The 18,495-nt window shown below is 43.5% G+C and overlaps 3 non-coding genes across 3 annotated transcripts; all 3 read left to right on the forward strand.

Moving 5' to 3' along the window:
• The first annotated feature begins 586 nt into the window (after positions 1-586).
• On the forward strand, positions 587-705 carry LOC138362584 (5S ribosomal RNA). The gene has a single exon (XR_011227793.1). It is a non-coding gene; the product is annotated as a 5S ribosomal RNA (ribosomal RNA).
• An 8,240-nt stretch (positions 706-8,945) lies between these two features.
• LOC138362585 (5S ribosomal RNA) lies at positions 8,946-9,064 on the forward strand. The gene has a single exon (XR_011227794.1). It is a non-coding gene; the product is annotated as a 5S ribosomal RNA (ribosomal RNA).
• An 8,301-nt stretch (positions 9,065-17,365) lies between these two features.
• LOC138362586 (5S ribosomal RNA) lies at positions 17,366-17,484 on the forward strand. Its single transcript, XR_011227795.1, has one exon. It is a non-coding gene; the product is annotated as a 5S ribosomal RNA (ribosomal RNA).
• Positions 17,485-18,495: the final 1,011 nt, after the last annotated feature.

Below are 18,495 nucleotides of genomic sequence, written 5' to 3' on the forward strand. Positions count from 1 at the left end.
TCAGCAGCAGCAGCCGCAGCCTTCTTGGTAGGCTTTGCTTCTACCATGATGATGATGAACCAACCAAGGTGATGAGAGACGCTCAGACAGTCACGGGGGAATGATGCTGCCGCCGCTTGAGCCGAACCTATTTATGTGCCGGCACGGTACAGAAGCTGCAACCTGGCAACTCGTCCACCAATCACGACGGTTGGTTTTACGGCTCCGAAACCTGGATCCCATATCTTCTCTAAAATAGAAGCATTTGTTCATGTTCTTTGTAAAAGTATCATAAAGCAGGACAGATGAGACAAATATCATAAAAACTGAAGAGCAGATGAGCACACACATGTTTGTATTACAAAAGAAAATCCACAAATTCATTAGAAATTGGCAGGGCAGGCTGAGGAAGTAGGTAGATGTAAAATGTCTGTAAATGGCGAAAGAACATAAACCCAAGACTGAATAAACGATGTTAAATATCCATGCCAAGGAGACAAAAATATGTTAGGATACAATTACCATTAAGACACCACAAGCAGGTCCGTATCCTGCCGCGATGACTTAAAAGAGTTGGTTATTAGCCACAATGTGTAGGCAGTCTCATGCCAACGGCCATACCACGTTGAGAACACCGCTTCTCGTCCGATCAGCGAAGTTAAGCAACGTTGGGTTTGGTTAGTACTTGGATGGGTGACCGCCTGGGAACACCAAATGCTGTTGGCAATAATGTTTTTTGTTTTGTTTTGTTTTGTTTCGTTTGTTTTTGTTTGAATGGCTGGCTCCACGGGAAATTCACGGAGTTGTGTGGAATAAGGCCTGGTAAAATGAATTAATATGTATGTCATGTTTAAAACAAACTCGCTTAATATAGATATTGTGTGAGGCTTTATACAAAAACAAACAACCAAAACAAAACATGTTGTATATATATAATATATATAGCTTAATCCGGGTTTGAACTCGCAACTCCAAGAATACGCATCACTTATATACACTTTACCACTGGACCACTGCTGCAGGACACTAGCTTGATGCTGAGGTATCAATTTAATGACGTAAATGCCATTTCCACAAATAAATGATAATTAAAAAGTATTTGTATGTACAAATCTTTTCTGTTTAAAAGGCTACAATATCAGTTACTGATATAATTTGTGTTAATGTTTCTATACCCACAAGAAGGCATATTTTTGCTTATATGTAAAGGGTACGGAGAAGGAATCCACAGACCATCATTCCCCTCCCTCCCCCCCCCCCCCCCCCCCCCCCCCCCCCCCCACCCCAACTCCCACCTACTACCACCACCACCACCACCACCACCACCAATCACCACCAATCACCACCAATCACCACCACCAATCACCACCACCACATCTAACCGAAAACCCCCTAACACATCAACCCTCCCCCCAATCAACAGGCGAAATAATAACCCTCAAATGCCTGCCTGCCTGCCTGCCTGCAAGCCAATACTAACGGTCTTCTCAGAAAGAAAATCTCTTTGTATCTGTATTACTTGATGAAATGTATGATTCTAATAATGAAAATAAATTTTGATGTCGGTTGTATGAGCATAATGACCAATATGCACATGATATGAATGAATTAAATAGTGTAGTTTTAAGTAATTAGGTTGTAGACACATTAAGCGGATATGATATTTGACGCGTCCAGAACTGGTGATTTTTGGTTTAGTTTTAAATGCACCACCACCACCACCACCACACCACCATTGCTTCCCCAGAGCCTAATTAAGGACCGGTAAAAGGAGTCAATATGTATGTCATCTATAAAACCAAAGAATGAATAAAAAAACACACACAAACCTACATAATAGTATTAGGAAGATTGTATGGCAAAAAAAAAAAAGTATTATTCCCATTGGGTCGTTTGAACTCGCGACTTCCAAAACACCAGCCACACACCTTACAACCCAGCCACCATAGAGTTGGTATAATTGTGCAACTTTAGTTATAAAAGTAAAGTTTTCTCACATTGTATTGATAACTTAAAGGATTTTTTTTTTTTTTTGCATGTACAAATCTTATTGTCTGTTCTATGAAAAGGCTTGATGTAAATTATGTATTTTTTGAATGATTGAATTGTAGGCACATTAAGCGGATTCGATATTTGATATATCCAGAAAAGGCGATTTATGTTCAGTTTTAAAATGCATCACCGTTAACGCTAAAGGACTGGTAAAATGACTCGATGTTTGTCATTTTTAAAATAAACACTAAAACAAGGCCCTTAACATATATAATGTTTGAATATAAATTGAATGCATATAAATACAAAGTGGGAGTGGCTGGCTGGCTGGCTGGCTGGCTGGCTGGCTGGCTGGCTGGCTGGCTGGCTGGCTGGCTGGCTGGCTGGCTGGCTGGCTGGCTGCCTGGCTGCCTGCCTGCCTGCCTGCCTGCCTGCCTGCCTGCCTGCCTGCCTGCCTGCCTGGCTGCCTGCCTGCCTGCCTGCCTGCCTGCCTGCCTGCCTGCCTGCCTGCCTGCCTGCCTGCCTGCCTGCCTGCCTGCCTGCCTGCCTGTCTGGCTGCCTGGCTGCCTGGCTGCCTGCCTGCCTGCCTGCCTGCCTTGCCTTGCCTTGCCTTGCCTTGCCTTGCCTTGCCTTGCCTTGCCTTGCCTTGCCTTGCCTTGCCCTGCCCTGCCTTGGCTGCAGCTGGCTGGCTGGCTGGCTGGCTGGCTGGCCGTAAATCAACTCTTAACAACACCACACCACACCACACCATCACTCATCACCCATCACCCACCACCGGCCCCAGTCTCCCAGCCTCTCTTATATACCCGAGCAGGCCCTTTAAATTATTTGAATTGTTGCACTTCGGCCAATGGCAGGCACGATCGCTGCTGCTCAAACATATTCTGGTTCACAAGTATTAATATATATATATATATATATATATATATATATATATATATATATATATATATATATATATATATATATATATATATATATATATATATTCATGAAACACATTAAAACCTTGATCATTTATTCATTCATTACGTCTAGTGAAGAATTGCTTTTGTTCATTTGTATGATTAAAAATGGATAGAATATGAATTCCTCGCTTAAAGTAAAATATAAAATATATATTGGATTTATATGATTGGTTAATATTCCAAGTGATGCTGAATATCCCCTATAATTTTGTTTTGTTTGTTTGTTATGTACACATTCCAAATGAAATCAATATAAATGTTATTATTAATGTTTGAAAGTTGATTGTCTACTTGAATCTCTCTATTAAAGTGTGTGTGGCTCCGGATGGAGCCTGGTTATGGTATTTGTCGCGGTGGGTGGCAGAAGTGCTTACTTCTTCTCTGTCTTCTTTGGCAAAAGAACTGCCTGAATGTTTGGAAGAACACCTCCCTGTGCAATGGTTACGCCAGACAGAAGTTTGTTGAGTTCTTCGTCGTTGCGGATGGCCAACTGCAAGTGACGTGGGATGATACGGGTCTTCTTGTTGTCACGTGCGGCGTTACCGGCGAGCTCGAGAACTTCGGCAGCGAGGTATTCCATGACGGCTGCCAGGTAGACAGGAGCGCCAGCACCGACGCGTTCGGCGTAGTTGCCCTTACGCAGCAGACGGTGAATTCTGCCCACGGGGAACTGAAGTCCGGCCCTGCTGGAGCGAGACTTTGACTTGCCCTTCACTTTGCCTCCCTTGCCGCGTCCTGACATTGCTGCTGCTGTTGTGGGTTTGTGGTGTTTTAATGCCGGCCCGCAGATCGAGCTTCGTGTTATATACCCCGCTCAGGATCAAGGGAGTCCGCCACTGACCAATCAGCGCGCTCCGCCACGCGACCCGCTCTGAGCTGAGTCGCGAGCGGGATATAAAAGGAAAGCTCGACTCGCGCAAAAGTTCATTATTGTATCGCAACGCCAGCCAGCACGAGCATCATCATGCCACCCAAGGCATCTGGAAAGGCTGCCAAGAAGGCCGGAAAGGCCCAGAAGGCCATTGCCAAGGGCGATAAGAAAAAGAAGCGCAGGAGGAAGGAGAGCTACAGCATCTACATCTACAAAGTGCTGAAGCAGGTCCACCCCGACACTGGTATCTCTTCCAAAGCCATGTCGATCATGAACTCGTTCGTGAACGACATCTTCGAGCGCATCGCCGCCGAGGCTTCTCGCCTGGCCCACTACAACAAGCGTTCCACCATTACCAGTCGGGAGATCCAGACGGCTGTAAGGCTCCTGTTGCCCGGAGAACTGGCCAAGCACGCCGTCTCTGAGGGCACTAAGGCCGTCACCAAGTACACCTCCTCCAAGTAAACGGCTTACTTACTGCCCTGTGGTGGTGGCTTGGCCTCAAACCAACAAACTCGGCTCCATTGGAGCCACACTTTAATTTCTAAAGAGATTGTGAGTGTTAGACACCAATACTATTATAACAAAAACCTCTGTCACTGAAAGCAAATAGCTATAAAATGAGAATATTTATGAAACTGTCTGTGTGTGTTTCTCTCTCTCAGTCTCTGTCTGTCTGTCTGTCTGTCTGTCTGTCTGTCTGTCTGTCTGTCTGTCTGTCTTGTCTGTCTGTCTGTCTGTCTGTCTGTCTGTCTGTCTGTGTCTCTCTCTCTCTCTCTCTCTCTCTCTCTCTCTCTCTCTCTCTCTCTCTCTCTCTCTCTCTCTCTCTCTCTCTCTCTCTCTCTCTCTCTCTCTCAACACATATAAGCACTCGGTATCTTTTTTCTAGAGATTAGAGATTCATTGTTATGTTCCACATTAGGATTACTATGCAGGCCACCCTCTTAGGTTTGAAAATGTCAAGAAAACGGTTAATTTAAAATGTCATCTCCTAACTTAACAGATTAAGCCAGAGGACCGAAAACAGAATAAAACAGGACTGGACAGTATGTCACTTATACAAGCTGCTTTTATTTCTAGTACAGTATGACAATTTTTATTTTGGGGGGGTGGGGGGGGTGGGTGATCCTTGACAGTGCATAAGAGCGAAAAGCGACGGCGTTTTGTTTGTAAGAGAACAGGTTGTACTACAAATGACTTGATTTATTGATATCACGTGTATGTATGACACCTAAATTAGTGTATTTGTTTATTTATTTATTTATTTATTTATTATATGTGTAGATGAAGGTTAATTCATATGACTGATGCTAGGAATGTCTGAAATCTCCTTAGAAGGATATTTTGGCCCTGAGAAGGGCCGAGTTTGGTGTATACTAGGGTGGTCGATTTAGCTTATGCACGCTCTCCACGGATACGGCGAGCAAGCTGAATGTCCTTTGGCATGATGGTGACACGCTTGGCGTGGATGGCACAGAGGTTAGTGTCCTCGAAGAGACCGACCAGGTAAGCCTCGGATGCCTCCTGTAAAGCCATGACGGCAGACGACTGGAAGCGAAGATCGGTCTTGAAGTCCTGGGCAATCTCGCGCACCAGACGCTGGAAGGGAAGTTTCCTGATGAGCAACTCGGTGCTCTTCTGGTAACGACGGATCTCACGCAGGGCGACCGTTCCGGGCCTGTAACGGTGAGGCTTCTTCACACCCCCTGTGGCAGGAGCAGACTTGCGTGCTGCCTTGGTGGCCAGCTGCTTACGAGGAGCCTTGCCTCCCGTGGACTTGCGAGCAGTCTGCTTGGTGCGAGCCATGGTGAACAACTGTGGTTTGTGATGGCCGGCGCCGAAAAATTTTTGCTTATATACGCCGTCTCGAGGCGCTTGCTCGAGCGCCATTGGCTGCTCGACTCGCCTACGTCACCCCGTTGCCCCTCCCCTCCTTCCTCTGGCTGCAGCCAACAGGCGGCTCACCTCAATCACTATTATCGCTGATTTTGCTCTATTTTTTGGATTTGTGCAAAAGTCATTTCACAGGGACGTGAAACAGACGAGTAGGCAACTGCAGTTTTGAAAGCGTTGTGAGAAAGCCGTGTCTATTCGACCACAAGCGTAAAGTAAGGGCAGGCAGGAGTTGCAATGCTACTAGTACGTCCGCTTGATGGGATATAGTCGGGAAATCGTGCGGGCATTCGTCAATTCGATTCACACAACTACAACACCATGACTGGACGCGGCAAGGGAGGCAAGGGACTCGGAAAGGGTGGCGCCAAGCGTCATCGTAAGGTGCTACGTGACAACATCCAGGGCATCACCAAGCCCGCTATTCGTCGCTTAGCTCGTCGTGGCGGCGTCAAGCGTATTTCGGGTCTCATCTACGAAGAGACCCGTGGCGTCCTGAAGGTGTTCCTCGAGAACGTCATCCGTGATGCTGTAACCTACACGGAACACGCCAAGAGGAAGACCGTCACTGCCATGGACGTGGTGTACGCTCTGAAGCGCCAGGGTCGTACCCTCTACGGATTCGGCGGATAAGAGCTTGGCTAATCCATCGATTCCACCCACCACCACCTCAAAACGGGACCTAATTAGGTCCCTATACTTTTTTACTGAAGGGCTTAATAGACGATAACATAAATTGTTTTGATATCAGCTAGCACATTGGGTCTTATGAAATCTATTTTTTATCCTCGCATGCTTAAAGGGACTCTGATTGGGGGGGGGGGGGGGGAAGGTTTGTTACGTTATATACTAGCAGAGCAGGATCATTGGGGGGGGGGGGGGGGGTGTGAGGGGGAGAGAGAGAGAGAGAGATCTTTCCCAACTCTTCCTTTTTACATGAGTGAGCTACCCGTTTTATTCATTTTATCCTTCTCAGAGCTGTTTTGATAGTATCCAAATGATGGTAAATGAAAAGGGAGGACACGAATATCTACCCAGAATTCAGGACTGGCAATCGATATGCATGTTTGAGTGAGAATCTTTTTCTCTCTCAACTTAGGTATACGTTTATGTCGTACCTAAAAGCGAGAACCACACTATTGGGACAAGTATGCAAGGCCCAATTTTCCTAACAAGCACAGTTAATTTTGTTATTTTCGAACATTTCTTTCCAAATTGGTTTATCCAATTAACAGTATTATATTAAGATCATGAATTGCTGGGTTAGGTTAGGTTAGCTTAGCTTAGGTTAGGTTAGCTTAGCTTAGCTTGGGTTAGCTTAGGTTAGGTTAGGTTAGCTTAGCTTGGGTTAGCATAGGTTAGGTTAGGTTTGATTACATTTCTATGTTAGATTTAACTCAAATTCAAAACAATTGCCAGTCATTCGGCTTGTTAGTCAACTTGCCTCTAATAGGGGCAATTTGTCTAACAAGACTATTTAGTTTTGTGTGTATATATTATATATATATATATATATATATATATATATATATATATATATATATATATATATATATATATATATATATATATATATTATTATTATTATAGCTTCAAGACTCTGAACCAATATAGAAGCATCAAGAGGAAGTGCTTGTGTTATGGGCCAATAGGCCTTCTGCAGTTACTTCCATTCTTATGTTTTTATTCCCATTGGTTCGTGTTTTATCTTGTGTAAATGTCAATCACCTTACCCAAAACTTTGGTACCATATCACCTCACCCATGTATATATATATATATATATATATATATATATATATATATATATATATATATATATAGTATATTATATATATATATATAGATGTATATTATATATATATATATATATATATATATATATATATATATAATATATATATAATATAGATATATATATATTATATTATATATATATTATAATATATATATATATATATATATATATATATAATATATATATATATATAATATAATATACAGAGTAAATCTACCCCAAAAGTAATGATTTATTTGTCTACAAAACTAAACTCTTTTTTGGAATCATATGAGGCCCCTCCACTGAGGGGGGAGGCCTGGATGTTTATTGTCATGTGTATTCATGCTGCTTGCATGTCGTCGTTTATTTTGCCTTTGTTGTTTTTTTGACAGCTTTCTTTGCCTTGGGTGGTTTGGGAGATTTTGAAGCTCTCTTTATTTTGGGCTTTTTGTTCCCAACAACAAGCTGCTGCTGCTGCTGCTGCTTCTTTTTCAAGGCTGTAGGTGGTTTGTTGCTTGTGGCGGCTTTCTTGGGAGTTACCACGGCCTTCTTTGCTGCTGTAGATGGTTTCTTGGTTGTGGTGGCTTTCTTGGGAGTTAGAACGGCCCTCTTCTCTGCTACGGCCAGCTTGAATGATCCACTAGCTCCACTTCCCTTGGTCTGAACAAGAATGCCGTCAGCCACTGCTTTCTTGAGAAATCTTCGGATGTAAATGGCGATCTTGGCAGCCTCGACTTTGTTGTTGGCAACAACGTACTTCTTGATTGCTTGTAGAGACGAGCCCTTACGGTCTTTGAGTGCTGCGACCGCGGCTAGAACCATTTGACTAGTTTTCGGGTGAGCAACCTGGACGCGAGGTTTCCTGGTGGTGGCCACCACAGCAGCAGCAGCCGCAGCCTTCTTGGTAGGCTTTGCTTCTACCATGATGATGATGAACCAACCAAGGTGATGAGAGACGCTCAGACAGTCACGGGGGAATGATGCTGCCGCCGCTTGAGCCGAACCTATTTATGTGCCGGCACGGTACAGAAGCTGCAACCTGGCAACTCGTCCACCAATCACGACGGTTGGTTTTACGGCTCCGAAACCTGGATCCCATATCTTCTCTAAAATAGAAGCATTTGTTCATGTTCTTTGTAAAAGTATCATAAAGCAGGACAGATGAGACAAATATCATAAAAACTGAAGAGCAGATGAGCACACACATGTTTGTATTACAAAAGAAAATCCACAAATTCATTAGAAATTGGCAGGGCAGGCTGAGGAAGTAGGTAGATGTAAAATGTCTGTAAATGGCGAAAGAACATAAACCCAAGACTGAATAAACGATGTTAAATATCCATGCCAAGGAGACAAAAATATGTTAGGATACAATTACCATTAAGACACCACAAGCAGGTCCGTATCCTGCCGCGATGACTTAAAAGAGTTGGTTATTAGCCACAATGTGTAGGCAGTCTCATGCCAACGGCCATACCACGTTGAGAACACCGCTTCTCGTCCGATCAGCGAAGTTAAGCAACGTTGGGTTTGGTTAGTACTTGGATGGGTGACCGCCTGGGAACACCAAATGCTGTTGGCAATAATGTTTTTTGTTTTGTTTTGTTTTGTTTCGTTTGTTTTTGTTTGAATGGCTGGCTCCACGGGAAATTCACGGAGTTGTGTGGAATAAGGCCTGGTAAAATGAATTAATATGTATGTCATGTTTAAAACAAACTCGCTTAATATAGATATTGTGTGAGGCTTTATACAAAAACAAACAACCAAAACAAAACATGTTGTATATATATATATATATTAGCTTAATCCGGGTTTGAACTCGCAACTCCAAGAATACGCATCACTTATATACACTTTACCACTGGACCACTGCTGCAGGACACTAGCTTGATGCTGAGGTATCAATTTAATGACGTAAATGCCATTTCCACAAATAAATGATAATTAAAAAGTATTTGTATGTACAAATCTTTTCTGTTTAAAAGGCTACAATATCAGTTACTGATATAATTTGTGTTAATGTTTCTATACCCACAAGAAGGCATATTTTTGCTTATATGTAAAGGGTACGGAGAAGGAATCCACAGACCATCCCCTCCCCTTCCCTCCCCCCCCCCCCCCCCCCCACCCCCAACTCCCACCTACTACCACCACCACCACCACCACCACCACCAATCACCACCAATCACCACCAATCACCACCACCAATCACCACCACCACATCTAACCGAAAACCCCCTAACACATCAACCCTCCCCCCAATCAACAGGCGAAATAATAACCCTCAAATGCCTGCCTGCCTGCCTGCCTGCAAGCCAATACTAACGGTCTTCTCAGAAAGAAAATCTCTTTGTATCTGTATTACTTGATGAAATGTATGATTCTAATAATGAAAATAAATTTTGATGTCGGTTGTATGAGCATAATGACCAATATGCACATGATATGAATGAATTAAATAGTGTAGTTTTAAGTAATTAGGTTGTAGACACATTAAGCGGATATGATATTTGACGCGTCCAGAACTGGTGATTTTTGGTTTAGTTTTAAATGCACCACCACCACCACCACCACCACCACCATTGCTTCCCCAGAGCCTAATTAAGGACCGGTAAAAGGAGTCAATATGTATGTCATCTATAAAACCAAAGAATGAATAAAAAAACACACACAAACCTACATAATAGTATTAGGAAGATTGTATGGCAAAAAAAAAAAAGTATTATTCCCATTGGGTCGTTTGAACTCGCGACTTCCAAAACACCAGCCACACACCTTACAACCCAGCCACCATAGAGTTGGTATAATTGTGCAACTTTAGTTATAAAAGTAAAGTTTTCTCACATTGTATTGATAACTTAAAGGATTTTTTTTTTTTTTTGCATGTACAAATCTTATTGTCTGTTCTATGAAAAGGCTTGATGTAAATTATGTATTTTTTGAATGATTGAATTGTAGGCACATTAAGCGGATTCGATATTTGATATATCCAGAAAAGGCGATTTATGTTCAGTTTTAAAATGCATCACCGTTAACGCTAAAGGACTGGTAAAATGACTCGATGTTTGTCATTTTTAAAATAAACACTAAAACAAGGCCCTTAACATATATAATGTTTGAATATAAATTGAATGCATATAAATACAAAGTGGGAGTGGCTGGCTGGCTGGCTGGCTGGCTGGCTGGCTGGCTGGCTGGCTGGCTGGCTGGCTGGCTGGCTGGCTGGCTGGCTGCCTGGCTGCCTGCCTGCCTGCCTGCCTGCCTGCCTGCCTGCCTGCCTGCCTGCCTGCCTGCCTGCTGCTGCCTGCCTGCCTGCCTGCCTGCCTGCCTGCCTGCCTGCCTGCCTGCCTGCCTGCCTGCCTGCCTGCCTGCCTGCCTGCCTGCCTGTCTGGCTGCCTGGCTGCCTGGCTGCCTGCCTGCCTGCCTGCCTGCCTTGCCTTGCCTTGCCTTGCCTTGCCTTGCCTTGCCTTGCCTTGCCTTGCCTTGCCTTGCCTTGCCTTGCCCTGCCCTGCCTTGGCTGCAGCTGGCTGGCTGGCTGGCTGGCTGGCTGGCCGTAAATCAACTCTTAACAACACCACACCACACCACACCATCACTCATCACCCATCACCCACCACCGGCCCCAGTCTCCCAGCCTCTCTTATATACCCGAGCAGGCCCTTTAAATTATTTGAATTGTTGCACTTCGGCCAATGGCAGGCACGATCGCTGCTGCTCAAACATATTCTGGTTCACAAGTATTAATATATATATATATATATATATATATATATATATATATATATATATATATATATATATATATATATATATATATATATATTCATGAAACACATTAAAACCTTGATCATTTATTCATTCATTACGTCTAGTGAAGAATTGCTTTTGTTCATTTGTATGATTAAAAATGGATAGAATATGAATTCCTCGCTTAAAGTAAAATATAAAATATATATTGGATTTATATGATTGGTTAATATTCCAAGTGATGCTGAATATCCCCTATAATTTTGTTTTGTTGTTTTTGTTATGTACACATTCCAAATGAAATCAATATAAATGTTATTATTAATGTTTGAAAGTTGATTGTCTACTTGAATCTCTCTATTAAAGTGGTGTGGCTCCGGATGGAGCCTGGTTATGGTATTTGTCGCGGTGGGTGGCAGAAGTGCTTACTTCTTCTCTGTCTTCTTTGGCAAAAGAACTGCCTGAATGTTTGGAAGAACACCTCCCTGTGCAATGGTTACGCCAGACAGAAGTTTGTTGAGTTCTTCGTCGTTGCGGATGGCCAACTGCAAGTGACGTGGGATGATACGGGTCTTCTTGTTGTCACGTGCGGCGTTACCGGCGAGCTCGAGAACTTCGGCAGCGAGGTATTCCATGACGGCTGCCAGGTAGACAGGAGCGCCAGCACCGACGCGTTCGGCGTAGTTGCCCTTACGCAGCAGACGGTGAATTCTGCCCACGGGGAACTGAAGTCCGGCCCTGCTGGAGCGAGACTTTGACTTGCCCTTCACTTTGCCTCCCTTGCCGCGTCCTGACATTGCTGCTGCTGTTGTGGGTTTGTGGTGTTTTAATGCCGGCCCGCAGATCGAGCTTCGTGTTATATACCCCGCTCAGGATCAAGGGAGTCCGCCACTGACCAATCAGCGCGCTCCGCCACGCGACCCGCTCTGAGCTGAGTCGCGAGCGGGATATAAAAGGAAAGCTCGACTCGCGCAAAAGTTCATTATTGTATCGCAACGCCAGCCAGCACGAGCATCATCATGCCACCCAAGGCATCTGGAAAGGCTGCCAAGAAGGCCGGAAAGGCCCAGAAGGCCATTGCCAAGGGCGATAAGAAAAAGAAGCGCAGGAGGAAGGAGAGCTACAGCATCTACATCTACAAAGTGCTGAAGCAGGTCCACCCCGACACTGGTATCTCTTCCAAAGCCATGTCGATCATGAACTCGTTCGTGAACGACATCTTCGAGCGCATCGCCGCCGAGGCTTCTCGCCTGGCCCACTACAACAAGCGTTCCACCATTACCAGTCGGGAGATCCAGACGGCTGTAAGGCTCCTGTTGCCCGGAGAACTGGCCAAGCACGCCGTCTCTGAGGGCACTAAGGCCGTCACCAAGTACACCTCCTCCAAGTAAACGGCTTACTTACTGCCCTGTGTGGTGGTGGCTTGGCCTCAAACCAACAAACTCGGCTCCATTGGAGCCACACTTTAATTTCTAAAGAGATTGTGAGTGTTAGACACCAATACTATTATAACAAAAACCTCTGTCACTGAAAGCAAATAGCTATAAAATGAGAATATTTATGAAACTGTCTGTGTGTGTTTCTCTCTCTCAGTCTCTGTCTGTCTGTCTGTCTGTCTGTCTGTCTGTCTGTCGTTGTCTGTCTGTCTGTCTTGTCTGTCTGTCTGTCTGTCTGTCTGTCTGTCTGTCTGTGTCTCTCTCTCTCTCTCTCTCTCTCTCTCTCTCTCTCTCTCTCTCTCTCTCTCTCTCTCTCTCTCTCTCTCTCTCTCTCTCTCTCTCTCTCTCTCTCTCTCTCAACACATATAAGCACTCGGTATCTTTTTTCTAGAGATTAGAGATTCATTGTTATGTTCCACATTAGGATTACTATGCAGGCCACCCTCTTAGGTTTGAAAATGTCAAGAAAACGGTTAATTTAAAATGTCATCTCCTAACTTAACAGATTAAGCCAGAGGACCGAAAACAGAATAAAACAGGACTGGACAGTATGTCACTTATACAAGCTGCTTTTATTTCTAGTACAGTATGACAATTTTTATTTTGGGGGGGTGGGGGGGTGGGTGATCCTTGACAGTGCATAAGAGCGAAAAGCGACGGCGTTTTGTTTGTAAGAGAACAGGTTGTACTACAAATGACTTGATTTATTGATATCACGTGTATGTATGACACCTAAATTAGTGTATTTGTTTATTTATTTATTTATTTATTTATTATATGTGTAGATGAAGGTTAATTCATATGACTGATGCTAGGAATGTCTGAAATCTCCTTAGAAGGATATTTTGGCCCTGAGAAGGGCCGAGTTTGGTGTATACTAGGGTGGTCGATTTAGCTTATGCACGCTCTCCACGGATACGGCGAGCAAGCTGAATGTCCTTTGGCATGATGGTGACACGCTTGGCGTGGATGGCACAGAGGTTAGTGTCCTCGAAGAGACCGACCAGGTAAGCCTCGGATGCCTCCTGTAAAGCCATGACGGCAGACGACTGGAAGCGAAGATCGGTCTTGAAGTCCTGGGCAATCTCGCGCACCAGACGCTGGAAGGGAAGTTTCCTGATGAGCAACTCGGTGCTCTTCTGGTAACGACGGATCTCACGCAGGGCGACCGTTCCGGGCCTGTAACGGTGAGGCTTCTTCACACCCCCTGTGGCAGGAGCAGACTTGCGTGCTGCCTTGGTGGCCAGCTGCTTACGAGGAGCCTTGCCTCCCGTGGACTTGCGAGCAGTCTGCTTGGTGCGAGCCATGGTGAACAACTGTGGTTTGTGATGGCCGGCGCCGAAAAATTTTTGCTTATATACGCCGTCTCGAGGCGCTTGCTCGAGCGCCATTGGCTGCTCGACTCGCCTACGTCACCCCGTTGCCCCTCCCCTCCTTCCTCTGGCTGCAGCCAACAGGCGGCTCACCTCAATCACTATTATCGCTGATTTTGCTCTATTTTTTGGATTTGTGCAAAAGTCATTTCACAGGGACGTGAAACAGACGAGTAGGCAACTGCAGTTTTGAAAGCGTTGTGAGAAAGCCGTGTCTATTCGACCACAAGCGTAAAGTAAGGGCAGGCAGGAGTTGCAATGCTACTAGTACGTCCGCTTGATGGGATATAGTCGGGAAATCGTGCGGGCATTCGTCAATTCGATTCACACAACTACAACACCATGACTGGACGCGGCAAGGGAGGCAAGGGACTCGGAAAGGGTGGCGCCAAGCGTCATCGTAAGGTGCTACGTGACAACATCCAGGGCATCACCAAGCCCGCTATTCGTCGCTTAGCTCGTCGTGGCGGCGTCAAGCGTATTTCGGGTCTCATCTACGAAGAGACCCGTGGCGTCCTGAAGGTGTTCCTCGAGAACGTCATCCGTGATGCTGTAACCTACACGGAACACGCCAAGAGGAAGACCGTCACTGCCATGGACGTGGTGTACGCTCTGAAGCGCCAGGGTCGTACCCTCTACGGATTCGGCGGATAAGAGCTTGGCTAATCCATCGATTCCACCCACCACCACCTCAAAACGGGACCTAATTAGGTCCCTATACTTTTTTACTGAAGGGCTTAATAGACGATAACATAAATTGTTTTGATATCAGCTAGCACATTGGGTCTTATGAAATCTATTTTTTATCCTCGCATGCTTAAAGGGACTCTGATTGGGGGGGGGGGGGGGGGAAGGTTTGTTACGTTATATACTAGCAGAGCAGGATCATTGGGGGGGGGGGGGGGGTGTGAGGGGGAGAGAGAGAGAGAGAGATCTTTCCCAACTCTTCCTTTTTACATGAGTGAGCTACCCGTTTTATTCATTTTATCCTTCTCAGAGCTGTTTTGATAGTATCCAAATGATGGTAAATGAAAAGGGAGGACACGAATATCTACCCAGAATTCAGGACTGGCAATCGATATGCATGTTTGAGTGAGAATCTTTTTCTCTCTCAACTTAGGTATACGTTTATGTCGTACCTAAAAGCGAGAACCACACTATTGGGACAAGTATGCAAGGCCCAATTTTCCTAACAAGCACAGTTAATTTTGTTATTTTCGAACATTTCTTTCCAAATTGGTTTATCCAATTAACAGTATTATATTAAGATCATGAATTGCTGGGTTAGGTTAGGTTAGCTTAGCTTAGGTTAGGTTAGCTTAGCTTAGCTTGGGTTAGCTTAGGTTAGGTTAGGTTAGCTTAGCTTGGGTTAGCATAGGTTAGGTTAGGTTTGATTACATTTCTATGTTAGATTTAACTCAAATTCAAAACAATTGCCAGTCATTCGGCTTGTTAGTCAACTTGCCTCTAATAGGGGCAATTTGTCTAACAAGACTATTTAGTTTTGTGTGTATATTATAATATATATATATATATATATATATATATATATATATATATATATATATATATATATATATATATATATATATATATATTAATTATTATAGCTTCAAGACTCTGAACCAATATAGAAGCATCAAGAGGAAGTGCTTGTGTTATGGGCCAATAGGCCTTCTGCAGTTACTTCCATTCTTATGTTTTTATTCCCATTGGTTCGTGTTTTATCTTGTGTAAATGTCAATCACCTTACCCAAAACTTTGGTACCATATCACCTCACCCATGTATATATATATATATATATATATATATATATATATATATATATATATATATATATATATATATATATATGTATATTAATATATATATATAATATAGATGTATATTATATATATATATATATATATATATATATATATATATATATATATATATATATATATAATATAGATGTATATTATCCTACAGTAATATATATATATTATAGTATATAGATATAGATAATATAGATAATATATAGTATATATATATATATATATAGCTATATATATGTATATAATATACAGAGTAAAGTCTACCCCAAAAGTAATGATTTATTTGTCTACAACAACTAATACTCTTTTATTGGAATCATATGAGGCCCCTCCAATGAGGGGGGGAGGCCTGGATGTTTAATTGTCATGTGTATTCATGCTGCTTGCATGTCGTCGTTTATTTTGCCTATGTTGTTGTTTTTTGACAGCTTTCTTTGCCTTGGGTGGTTTGGGGAGATTTTTGAAGCTCTCTTTATTTTGGGCTTTTTTGTTCCCAACAGGAACAAGCTGCTGCTGCTGCTGCTTGCTTCTTTTTCAAGGCTGTAGGTGGTTTGTTGCTTGTGGCGGCTTTCTTGGGAGATTACCACGGCCTTCTTTGCTGCTTGTAGATGGTTTCTTGGTTGTGGGGCTTTCTTGGGAGTTAGAACGGACCCTCTTCTCTGCTAACGGCCAGCTTGAATGATCCACTAGCTCCACTTCCCTTGGTCTGAACAAGAATGCCGTCAGCCACTGCTTTCTTGAGAAATCTTCGGATGTAAATGGCGATCTTGGCAGCCTCGACTTTGTTGTTGGCAACAACGTACTTCTTGATTGCTTGTAGAGACGAGCCCTTACGGTCTTTGAGTGCTGCGACCGCGGCTAGAACCATTTGACTAGTTTTCGGGTGAGCAACCTGGACGCGAGGTTTCCTGGTGGTGGCCACCACAGCAGCAGCAGCCGCAGCCTTCTTGGTAGGCTTTGCTTCTACCATGATGATGATGAACCAACCAAGGTGATGAGAGACGCTCAGACAGTCACGGGGGAATGATGCTGCCGCCGCTTGAGCCGAACCTATTTATGTGCCGGCACGGTACAGAAGCTGCAACCTGGCAACTCGTCCACCAATCACGACGGTTGGTTTTACGGCTCCGAAACCTGGATCCCATATCTTCTCTAAAATAGAAGCATTTGTTCATGTTCTTTGTAAAAGTATCATAAAGCAGGACAGATGAGACAAATATCATAAAAACTGAAGAGCAGATGAGCACACACATGTTTGTATTACAAAAGAAAATCCACAAATTCATTAGAAATTGGCAGGGCAGGCTGAGGAAGTAGGTAGATGTAAAATGTCTGTAAATGGCGAAAGAACATAAACCCAAGACTGAATAAACGATGTTAAATATCCATGCCAAGGAGACAAAAATATGTTAGGATACAATTACCATTAAGACACCACAAGCAGGTCCGTATCCTGCCGCGATGACTTAAAAGAGTTGGTTATTAGCCACAATGTGTAGGCAGTCTCATGCCAACGGCCATACCACGTTGAGAACACCGCTTCTCGTCCGATCAGCGAAGTTAAGCAACGTTGGGTTTGGTTAGTACTTGGATGGGTGACCGCCTGGGAACACCAAATGCTGTTGGCAATAATGTTTTTTGTTTTGTTTTGTTTTGTTTCGTTTGTTTTTGTTTGAATGGCTGGCTCCACGGGAAATTCACGGAGTTGTGTGGAATAAGGCCTGGTAAAATGAATTAATATGTATGTCATGTTTAAAACAAACTCGCTTAATATAGATATTGTGTGAGGCTTTATACAAAAACAAACAACCAAAACAAAACATGTTGTATATATATATATATATATAGCTTAATCCGGGTTTGAACTCGCAACTCCAAGAATACGCATCACTTATATACACTTTACCACTGGACCACTGCTGCAGGACACTAGCTTGATGCTGAGGTATCAATTTAATGACGTAAATGCCATTTCCACAAATAAATGATAATTAAAAAGTATTTGTATGTACAAATCTTTTCTGTTTAAAAGGCTACAATATCAGTTACTGATATAATTTGTGTTAATGTTTCTATACCCACAAGAAGGCATATTTTTGCTTATATGTAAAGGGTACGGAGAAGGAATCCACAGACCATCATTCCCCTCCCCTCCCCTTCCCCCCCCCCCCCCCCCCCCCCCCCCCCACCCCCAACTCCCACCTACTACCACCACCACCACCACCACCACCACCAATCACCACCAATCACCACCAATCACCACCACCAATCACCACCACCACATCTAACCGAAAACCCCCTAACACATCAACCCTCCCCCCAATCAACAGGCGAAATAATAACCCTCAAATGCCTGCCTGCCTGCCTGCCTGCAAGCCAATACTAACGGTCTTCTCAGAAAGAAAATCTCTTTGTATCTGTATTACTTGATGAAATGTATGATTCTAATAATGAAAATAAATTTTGATGTCGGTTGTATGAGCATAATGACCAATATGCACATGATATGAATGAATTAAATAGTGTAGTTTTAAGTAATTAGGTTGTAGACACATTAAGCGGATATGATATTTGACGCGTCCAGAACTGGTGATTTTTGGTTTAGTTTTAAATGCACCACCACCACCACCACCACCACC

The sequence above is a fragment of the Procambarus clarkii genome, unplaced genomic scaffold, assembly GCF_040958095.1.
Source record: "Procambarus clarkii isolate CNS0578487 unplaced genomic scaffold, FALCON_Pclarkii_2.0 HiC_scaffold_2047, whole genome shotgun sequence".
Taxonomy (NCBI): Eukaryota; Metazoa; Arthropoda; class Malacostraca; order Decapoda; family Cambaridae; genus Procambarus; species Procambarus clarkii.